The following is a 9,301-nucleotide window of genomic DNA, read 5'->3' on the forward strand; positions in this document are numbered from 1 at the left end:
GGGGGCCTCCAGAGCCGTTGATTTCGGGGTCCCGTGCCTTCACGCTGCACACTTAATTTTACAAGCTTTTCCCTAGGTGGTGGGTGCATCTGCTTTTTTTTTTTTCTTTAAACAAAGAACCTACTTGTTGCTTTCTTTCTGGTTATTAAAGTGGCACGTGCCAGCCTTCTCGATTCAGAGAAAACCTGAGGGTATAAATAGGAAAGTGAAAGCCACCGGAAACCCCAGCCCCCGCCCCAGCACCTGGCGGCTTGTGGGCGTCACAATTGACTGTTTCTGGAGACGCAGCTATCTCTGTTCGCATCCTGTTGAATACATTTTCTGATATCATTTTCCTACAAAAGGTATTAATTTAAAAAGACACCAAGGGTTTTTTGAGCCCCCGCGGCAAGGGAGGCATGACCTCACCCGCCGCTCACAGCAGCAGCAGAGGCCACGGGTGGGACTTGCCCATGACTCCTACCCATCCCTCCCCCCATGGCCTTACACCCCCTTTTTCGAAGCAAGGCTCTGCCTCGTCCCGCCTCCGTTTGAACCTGCCTCTGCCCGCGGAGCGGTGTGGCCATGGCAGGTGGGTGACCACTCTGGCCTCAGTTTCTCCCCATCACACGCAGAGAAGAGACGTCCCTGCAGCCACAGTGGGGGGCGAGGACAGAGGCCACGAGGGGCGAAGGCCGGGCGGGGCCGGTGCTCTTGTGATGAACGGCCCGAGGCACCTGACGGCACAGGCCCTGCCAGGCTCCCTCAGAACCCCACCCTTTCCCACTGCTCTGCAGGCAGCTGGCCCGGGAGAGGGGGGCTTGGCTGGAGGCCAGCTCCCTGGTCCCTGCTGCCCCCTCGTGGCCCACTCTGGCCCCAGTGGTTCCAGTAGCTCCAGGTCCAGGTCCAGTCCCATGGCCGGTGCCAAGCCCAGAAAGCTAGTCCTGGGAGATCCCCCGCCCCTTCCACCCCTCCAGCACCCGGTGGAAGGGCTTAGCTGACATACATTGGGAACTCCCTGTGCTCTAAGGACCCGCTGTGTGAGGGGGGGCCGTCATGGAACCTCTCTGTGCTTGCTTCCTCATCTGTAAAAAAGGAATAATAATAGTGCCGACATGGTTAGAATTAAACATGTTAATACACGTAAGGCTCACGATAGCGCCTGTCCAAGTGTTTGCTGGGCTTCTTCTCATTCTACTGAGCTGGTCTGTGGGTGTTGTGGAGTCGAGGGCATACACATAAAGGAAATGACATTCTACAGTTCACGTTGCTGTATTGCAGAAAGGACAGGCTGGGGCGATGGAAACCCCAGACAAGTGGTCCCGAGGCATCATCCACCCACCCGTGTTTGTGTCTGTCCACGTGACTCCCAGACCTCATCCGTGTGCAGAGCCAGTGACTGTGCGTGCACAGAGGTTCTATCCTGCGCTTCTCACCACGTGGCCACATGCGTTATATACACCCCCCCACCCCCCACACCGCCCCCGTTTTCCTCTCGCCTCTCAGGTTCTACCATACGCCACCTTAGAGGATCTCGCCCAGACTCTGCTGTCCTCCTTACGGACAGGTGGCCGAGCTTCCCACAGGTCTTTCCAGAGGAGAGCGAGACAAGAGAGGTCCAGAGAGAGAGACTGAAGCCAGACTTCTGATCCCGGCTGCAGGCTGATACCTGACTCCGGCCACAGAATGGCCTCTGACTCAAGCCATAGACGGATTCGTGACCCACACTGTGGGCTTATTTGTGATCATGGCTGTAGATTGGCCCAGGCCCAGGCTGACCCCTGGCCCCAGCCTAACCTTTGACTCTAGTCGTGGACCGATCTCAGAGTCTGGCCACCGGCGCCCTCACTGACGCCCCACCCCATCCAGGAACTGGCATTTCCTGATTTGCAGCTGGTAAGCTCAGCTTGAGTTGGTCAGCAGATCTGGTCTGTCTGTCCGGCCTCTCCACCATGGGACCACAGGGCAAGCGGACAGTTCTCTTTTTTAAGCGAAGAGAGCAGCATTAGAAGGCCCCTCTGCAAACTTCCTCCTGCCCAGGATGTGAGGTCTGGTGCTTTGGCAGCTGTCCTGTGACCACGAGGGGAAGCGGGTGGGGATGAGAGACAGTGCTCCGAACCTGGCACAGGGGGAGCGGAAAAGAGCCTGCGTCCCTGATCGCTTCATCACGCGATCAAACCAACCTTGGGATCCTTAAATAAACCATGAACCTGCTTTTTTTGGTTTGTTTTGTTGAAACTACTGTGGTAGTGCTTTTGCAGCCATAAAGCAACCTTAAAGATCATGGCCGGTGGATTAACGGGGCCTCCAAAGATATGCCCGTCCCAATCCCCAGAAGCTGTGAACACGTGGAATCAAGATTGCTAATCGGCTGACCTGGGGAGGTTATCTGGACGGGCCCCATGCAGTCACGAGGGCGCTTACAAGAAAGAGGGAGGCAGGAGAGTTTGCGTCCGAGAGAGACTGCACATCTACGCTGCTGCCTGGGAAGACGGGAGACAAGCACGAGCCACGGAAGCTGAAATAGTCAGGGGACAGGTTCTGTCTTCGAGTCTCCGGAAGGAATGCGGTCCGGGGGACACCTTGGTTTTTAGCTCAGTGAGACCAAGTTCCGACCTCTTGCCCCTAGGGTTGTAAGATAGTACATTTTCGTGTTTCAAGCCACTGAATTCGCAGCAATCTGTTACAGCAGCAATGGGGAGCATTCCTCCGTGCAGCTGACTTTGGAGTCTAGACGCTCCAGCCTGGTTTTCCTCCAGCCTTGTCCCTACACCCTCTCCTGCTCCCTCACCCTTGGCCCTCAGTCGCCACTTCCAGAGGATTCTGTTGAATGTCCTCCAGTCCTACCTCCTCGGCATCCACCGTCCCTTAGCGTGAACGTGGGGCTCGCGGCTTCACGGGCGGCCCCGGTGCAGCAGCGCAGTGGCGGGTGGACACTGAAGCTCCCAGGCCCCGAAGCTCCCAGACCTCTGACCTGAAATTCTTCATGATCTTACCTGTGCATCTGTGTTTGTCAGGAAAGTCCCACTGGACGTGGAGTGCGCAGCCAGGATTCGCAGTTTCGGCTCCCACGTGGCCCCACCTCCACCACCCGCCTGCTTCCCCGGACAGGTTCCTGGCCGCCTGCTCTTCCACCCCTTGGCACTCTGGACACCAGTCCACCTCCCCCTGCCACCCCTGTCCAGCAGCCACACTGCCTTCGACCGGGAGGGCGTCCAGGCTCAGGCACAGGGAGGGTCGACGTCACTGCTCACCTCCCGAGCTGCACGGTGGCTGGTGCCATCCTGCCGCGGGGTGTCTGCTGGGCGGCTAGAGGCCACAATTCAGCCAAGTCAGCAAGCCAAACCTGCTGCCCACCCCCGATATGGCAACAGGAGTCACCATCTTGGATTCTTAGTGCCTTTTGAACAAAAAGGCCTGCATTTTTATTTTGCATCGAGCACCTCAGATTATATAGCCATTCTTGCCATAGGGCCATCCTTCTCCACAAAGTTGACCTGCCCCTCCCTCTGGACCCCAAGCACCGTCACCCCTGTGTTTCGGCTTCGTCCTTCTGCAGGCTTCTTCCCATCACTGTGATCATCTGTCAAGTCCTTCCATCTGCAAACAACCAAAGGTTCCCTCCCCCACACTTCCTTCTTCCCTCCCTCCCTCCCGCTCCCTCTCTCTGCCCAGACAGTTCTCGAAAGCCGTCTCCCTGTCCCCACTTCCTCCCTGCACACCCACTCCTCAGCCCTCTGTGCAGAAGCTGCCGTCACTTCTGCCATGAAACTGCTGTCACCGCCGCCACCGCCAGTGCAGGCAGGTCTGCTTCAGTCCTATCTTCCCGCAGCACGACCTCCCCCTCGTCCCTGAACCTCTGCCCCTCGTGCTGCTGCTGCTGCAGAGTGTGCTCCTGCTCAGACTCACCTCCCAGGGTCTCTCCTCGGCCTTCCCTAAACATCGGGGGCCTCAGGGTTCATCTTGGGCCTCACACATGCACACACACGCACGCACACGCGCACACACATGCACGCTCACGCGCACACACATGCACACGCTCCATGGGCAACTCATCTGTTTCCATAAGGTTAGCTACAACCTTTACTGAAACTATTGGAGTTTCATGGGGCAGGACTGCGTCACCCAGCTCCCAGCACGGCGGCTGGCACAGAGTGTGCTCAATAATCACTTGTTGAATGAGTGAATGGTGTCTTCTAAATAGATCTGCTAGCCCAGATCTCTGGCCTGAACTCATATATCCATCTGTGTCCACATCTCCCACCCAGACATTTCATGTCCCATCTGTGCACATCATGTCCAATGTGACATATGTGATGAGATAGTGTGTATTTTATTAAGTCCTTTCTTTCATATCAGGTCTCTCCCCTCACTGCCCCCCCCCCCCCCCCCCCCCCCCCCCCGTCAGCACACGTCATAGTGACCGGTTCCTTGGGCACAGAGGTCTTTGGTTGGTTGGCTCAGTGCTGTATCCCAGGGCCTTAGAACAGTGTGTGGCACACAGTAGGTGCTCAATAAATACTTTCTGAGCAAATCAATTGATCTCCACACGGATGGCCCACATCTCAGCCCCAGTATACCCGGAACTGAGCCCTCCACGTCCGCCCACACCTCCTCCTCCAGGCCCTGGTCTCACTTGTTAAGCCTGCAGAGCAGGCATTTCCCAGTCTGCCCGCCTCCTCCCCGCCCCAAGGAGATTCAGGTGCCAGAGTCTTCCTCCCCTCCAGCAACTCTGTTTGCACAAGCCAGCCTCCTCATCTTATCACCTAGATTCTGCCAATAGCGTCTTTCTTCTCAACATTCCCCCCACCAGGACCAGAGCTATTTTTTCAATCGCGTTATTCCGGCTCACACAGCCTCCTGGCTCCCGTTAGCCAAGTGTGGGGCACAGGCCCCTGGGGTGACCCAGGTGAGGGACACCCCCCTGAGGTCACTTTAGGTGGCATATGGGTGTGGTGTCTAAGGCATTAAACCGAGAAAGTGATTCCCTTTTCAATTCTCCTTCTCTCCTTCTGACTAGCCTTCCCCAGGCCACACCACGTGGAGCCAGAGCGTAATAACTCACTTTTGGTTTTGTTGTTTTACAGTTCCCTTCTACTTATGATGAAGAATACTGGTTGTCCATTCGTGACGATAGCAATGTTGCTTTTTAAAATACAGTTATTGAAATAAAATAAGTAAGTCAGTATGAAGAAAAGGTTGAAGGGAATAATGACGGAGAAAATATAAATATGGAAGAAATAACCGTGGTAGTGCACACGAGGGACGCAAGTTTGGGAGACACCGTCTACAGACCAGAGTCCACACCCTTTGCTTCCTGGCTCCTGGCTCCCTCCCTGCTCATTCTTCAGCCCATATCACTCCCTGACCCCATGACCTATTACCTCTAGTCACTGTGACCTGTCACCCCTACACACCAGGACCTGTTGTTACTGACCCAGAGTCCGTGTGCCTGATTCTTTGAAAGGCCAGAACTTAAATGTCAGTTTGGCTTTGGCCGGTGTGGCTCAGTTGGTTGGGCCTTGTCCCATGCACCGAAAGGTTGCTGGTTGATTCCTGGTCAGGGCACATGCCCAGGTTGCCAGTTTGATCCCTGGTCGGGGTGCATACAAGAGGCAACTGATTGATGTTACTCTCTCACATTAATGTTTCTCTCTCTCTCTCTTCCCTTCCTCTCTCTCTCAACGCAATGAAAACATTGAAAAAAAAAAAGTCAGCTTGAAGTAAGGAAAGGCTTATTGATCAAGAAGGCCCCAGTCGAGAAGATGAGAGACCTAATCCTCAAATTCATCTTGCTGGACTAGGTTAAGGGTGTTTCAGGGGCTGGGGGAACAGGTATGCAGAAGTGCTAGTGGAGTGAGTTTTATTCTTTTTTAAAAATATTTTTATTGATTTTAAAGAGAGGAAGGGAGAGGGATAGAGAGATAGAAACATCGATGAGAAAGAAACTTTGATCGGCTGCCTCCTTTGGTTCTGGTGTGTGTGTGTGTGTGTGTGTGTGTGTGTGAGAGAGAGAGAGAGAGAGAGAAGAGAGAGAGAGAGAGAGAGAGAGGGGGTGGGAGAGACTTTGATTCCGTGTGCAGCTGGAGGTCAAAGTTCTCTCCTCTGTGCACACTTTAGCTGCGTGACTTGTAGTTTTGGTCTGTTGTTTCTGAAAAGCAGCACACTATTTTGTTAAGAAGAATAGAGCCATTTTGAGTGGATTCTGTGATTACACTCTCACCCCTAGAATCCATTACCGAGGTACCCTAGGCACCATGACTTGGCCACCCCTAGGCACTGTGACCTGTCACTCCTAGACACATGACCTAGGCACTCCTAGACCCCATGATCTGCACACCCCTAGAATCCTTGACCTGGTGTGATATTGTCACCAGCCCTGGCTGGTGTTGCTCAGTGATTAGAGCATTAGCCTGTGCATTGAAGGGTTAAGGGTTCGATTCCCAGTCAAGGGCACATACCTGGGTTACAGGTTCAATCCCCACCCCAGTCGGGGTATGTATGAGAGGCAACCAATCGATGTTTCTCTCTCACATGGATGGATGTCCCCTGCCTCCCCTCTTTAAAAAAAGAATATATATTTGGTTTTTGCCCCTGTTGCTGGGGCAGAGCTCCTAAAACTCTTGGAATTTCCTAAGTGATGAGAACCTTCAGTGTCTTTGGTATTTTAATGAGGTGACCTTTGGGAAGCCCCTAAGTCACCTAGGGATGAGGGCTGGTTGCCGAGGGAACCAACCATGTGATTAGAGGGAAATGGTCCATCTTACCCCTCAAACTCTTGGTGGGGGGGTGGCTGAAGATTGATTTAATGCCAATGATTTAATCAGCCATGCCTGCATAACAGAGCTTCTATAGAAACCAAAACTACAGGGTTGGGGGACTTTCGGGTGGTGAACAGGTGGAGAAGCTGGGAGACTGGCAAGTCTGGTGAGGGCATGGGCGCCCTGAGTCTGCCCACAGTGTGTCCTGTGCATCTCTTCACCAGGCTGCTCCTGAGCAATGTCCTTTCATAACCAGCCAGAGAGCTAGTAAATGAGTGTGCTCTGAGTCTGTGAGCTGCTCCAGTGAATTAGTTTAACCTCCAAAGGGGGTCGTTGGAAGCTTCCTTCAGAAGCACAGATGACAGCCTGGATTGCCATTGGACTTGCAACCGGTGCCTGAAGTGTAGGGGAGGAGACTTGAAGGACTGAGCCCTCAACCGGTGGGATCTGACCCTGTCTCCAGACAGATAGTGTCAGAACTGAGCTAGTTCTTGCACACACACACACACACACACACACACACACAAATGCACATGTATACACATCAAAATCAGTGTCAGAATGGTTCCTGGTTACCCTTAGACACCATGACCAGTATCCCCTAGTGACCATTATCTGTCTCCCCTAGTCACCATGACCAGTCTCCCCTAGTCACCATGACCAGTCTCCCCTAGTGACCATGACCTGTCTCCCCTAGTCACCATGACCAGTGTCCCCTAGTGACCATGACCTGTCTCCCCTAGTCACCATGACCTGTCTCCCCTAGTCATCATGGCTAGTCACCCCTATACACCATGACCTGGCCACTGTAGCCAGACTACCCTACACATTTATAAACCTGAAGCCTTTACTCATGCCCTTCCCGACTCTAAGCATGCCCTCCCCACTTCTCCATCAGGCACCTCTGTCGTCAGCAAAGGGATTCTGGTTATGCCTACCCACCATCCACTCCTTCTTCTTCTGATAATAGTACCCGGTCATCTCACTTTTAGCTCAAGTTGTTTTCATGGAACTTAACTCACTCGCCGCTTTTCAATAGGGCACACGACTCAGGCTTGGAATATTTCCCCCCATTTATATTGTAGTTGGTTTAGGGGCAGGCATGTGATCAACACTGACCAATAAGAGCCTTTCATGGAATGATCATCGAGACCCCTGGGGGGAAGATCTGTTCTTCCTCCGTGCTTCGACGCTGGTACTTCACACATCTGAACTTCTCAGAGCCCTTCCCCAGCGTGAGTCTCACTCAGACTGCCTGCCTGAGAATGAAACCGACACAGAGGAAAGCAGAGCCCAGAGGTGGAGCCTTCCGGTCTGAAAAGAATCATTTGTGCACCTTCATTCATCCATGCCTGAAACTATATTCTTGAACTTAAAACATTTTTTTTTGAGCCAGGAAACCCATTACAAAAAGCTAGTTTGTCACTTGCAACCACAAGGTTCTCAGTTGAAATATCTTTTTTTTTAAAAATAGAGATAAAATTCATATGACATAAAAATTTCCATTTTAATCATTAAAAATATGCAATTTAGTGGGCTTTCGTATATTTCAAATGTTGTACACCCATCACCATTATCTGTTTCCATCATCACCCACCACCATCCTTCACAAGACCCTTCACCGGTTAGCTGTGACCCCCAACTCCCACCCCCCGCCCCCCGTTCCCTGGTAACCACTAGTGAAACATCATCATCAAGACCCAGTCGCAGCAGACATTTCTCTGTGAATCTTCCCCCCACACAGGACAGAATTGCTCCCTCTCTGTGCATGTCCCTTTATTAGCACTTACTGTAATATCTAATTTTGGTTTTTGTTTCTGGTAATGGAATAATTTGAACATATATCAAGTCACTACTTGTGGGTCTCTCCTGCTAGACTCCGTGAGGGTAGGAACTATAATCTATTTCTTCTCCCAGCCTGGCCCAGACGAAGTGTTCAATAAAAAAACAAAATAACAAAAAACACTGAGCAAAAAGTGAATAAGGGCCAAGACACGAAGACGCCAGTGCCCGCTGGCTGATGGGCTGACCGACATCTTCGGTAAACACTTGCACACTGCATAGCACTCCCGCCTTGTGTGTGCGCGAAGTGGGTGGGGGGCGTGCTTCAGCTGAACCCATCACTTCCCACACTCTGACATTTAATTAAACCCAAAACTAAACTTACACTTGGTTGTCGTGTCTGGGTACCCCCTAAAATTTCCCCAAGCCTCACCCGCGGCAGATGCATAAAGGTAGTGCAGTGGGCAGGCGAAGCGAACCAGCGGGCTTGGGCACATTGACTTAACTTCTCCGTTGTCCCATTTATAAAATGGGGTTAAAGATAGTAAATACCTCATAGGGACCAGAGGATTAAATCAGCGAAGACGTGTACAGCACTTAGACCAGCGGTTCTCAACCTGTGGGTCGCGACCCCTTTGGGGGTCGAATGACCCTTTCACAGGGGTCGCCTAAGACCATCGGAAAACACATATATGATTACATATTGTTTTTGTGATTCATCACTATGCTTTAATTATGTTCAATTTGTAACAATGAAAATACATCCTGCATATCAGATA

The 9,301-nt window shown here is 52.3% G+C and overlaps 1 long non-coding RNA gene across 1 annotated transcript; it reads left to right on the plus strand.

Moving 5' to 3' along the window:
- The first annotated feature begins 545 nt into the window (after positions 1–545).
- On the plus strand, positions 546–2,194 carry LOC107182010. Its single transcript, XR_001512731.1, has 2 exons — positions 546–1,380; positions 1,486–2,194. It is a non-coding gene; the product is annotated as an uncharacterized LOC107182010 (long non-coding RNA).
- The last annotated feature ends 7,107 nt before the right edge of the window (positions 2,195–9,301 follow it).

This window comes from Myotis davidii, unplaced genomic scaffold (assembly GCF_000327345.1).
Source record: "Myotis davidii unplaced genomic scaffold, ASM32734v1 scaffold934, whole genome shotgun sequence".
In the NCBI taxonomy this organism is placed as follows: domain Eukaryota; kingdom Metazoa; phylum Chordata; class Mammalia; order Chiroptera; family Vespertilionidae; genus Myotis; species Myotis davidii.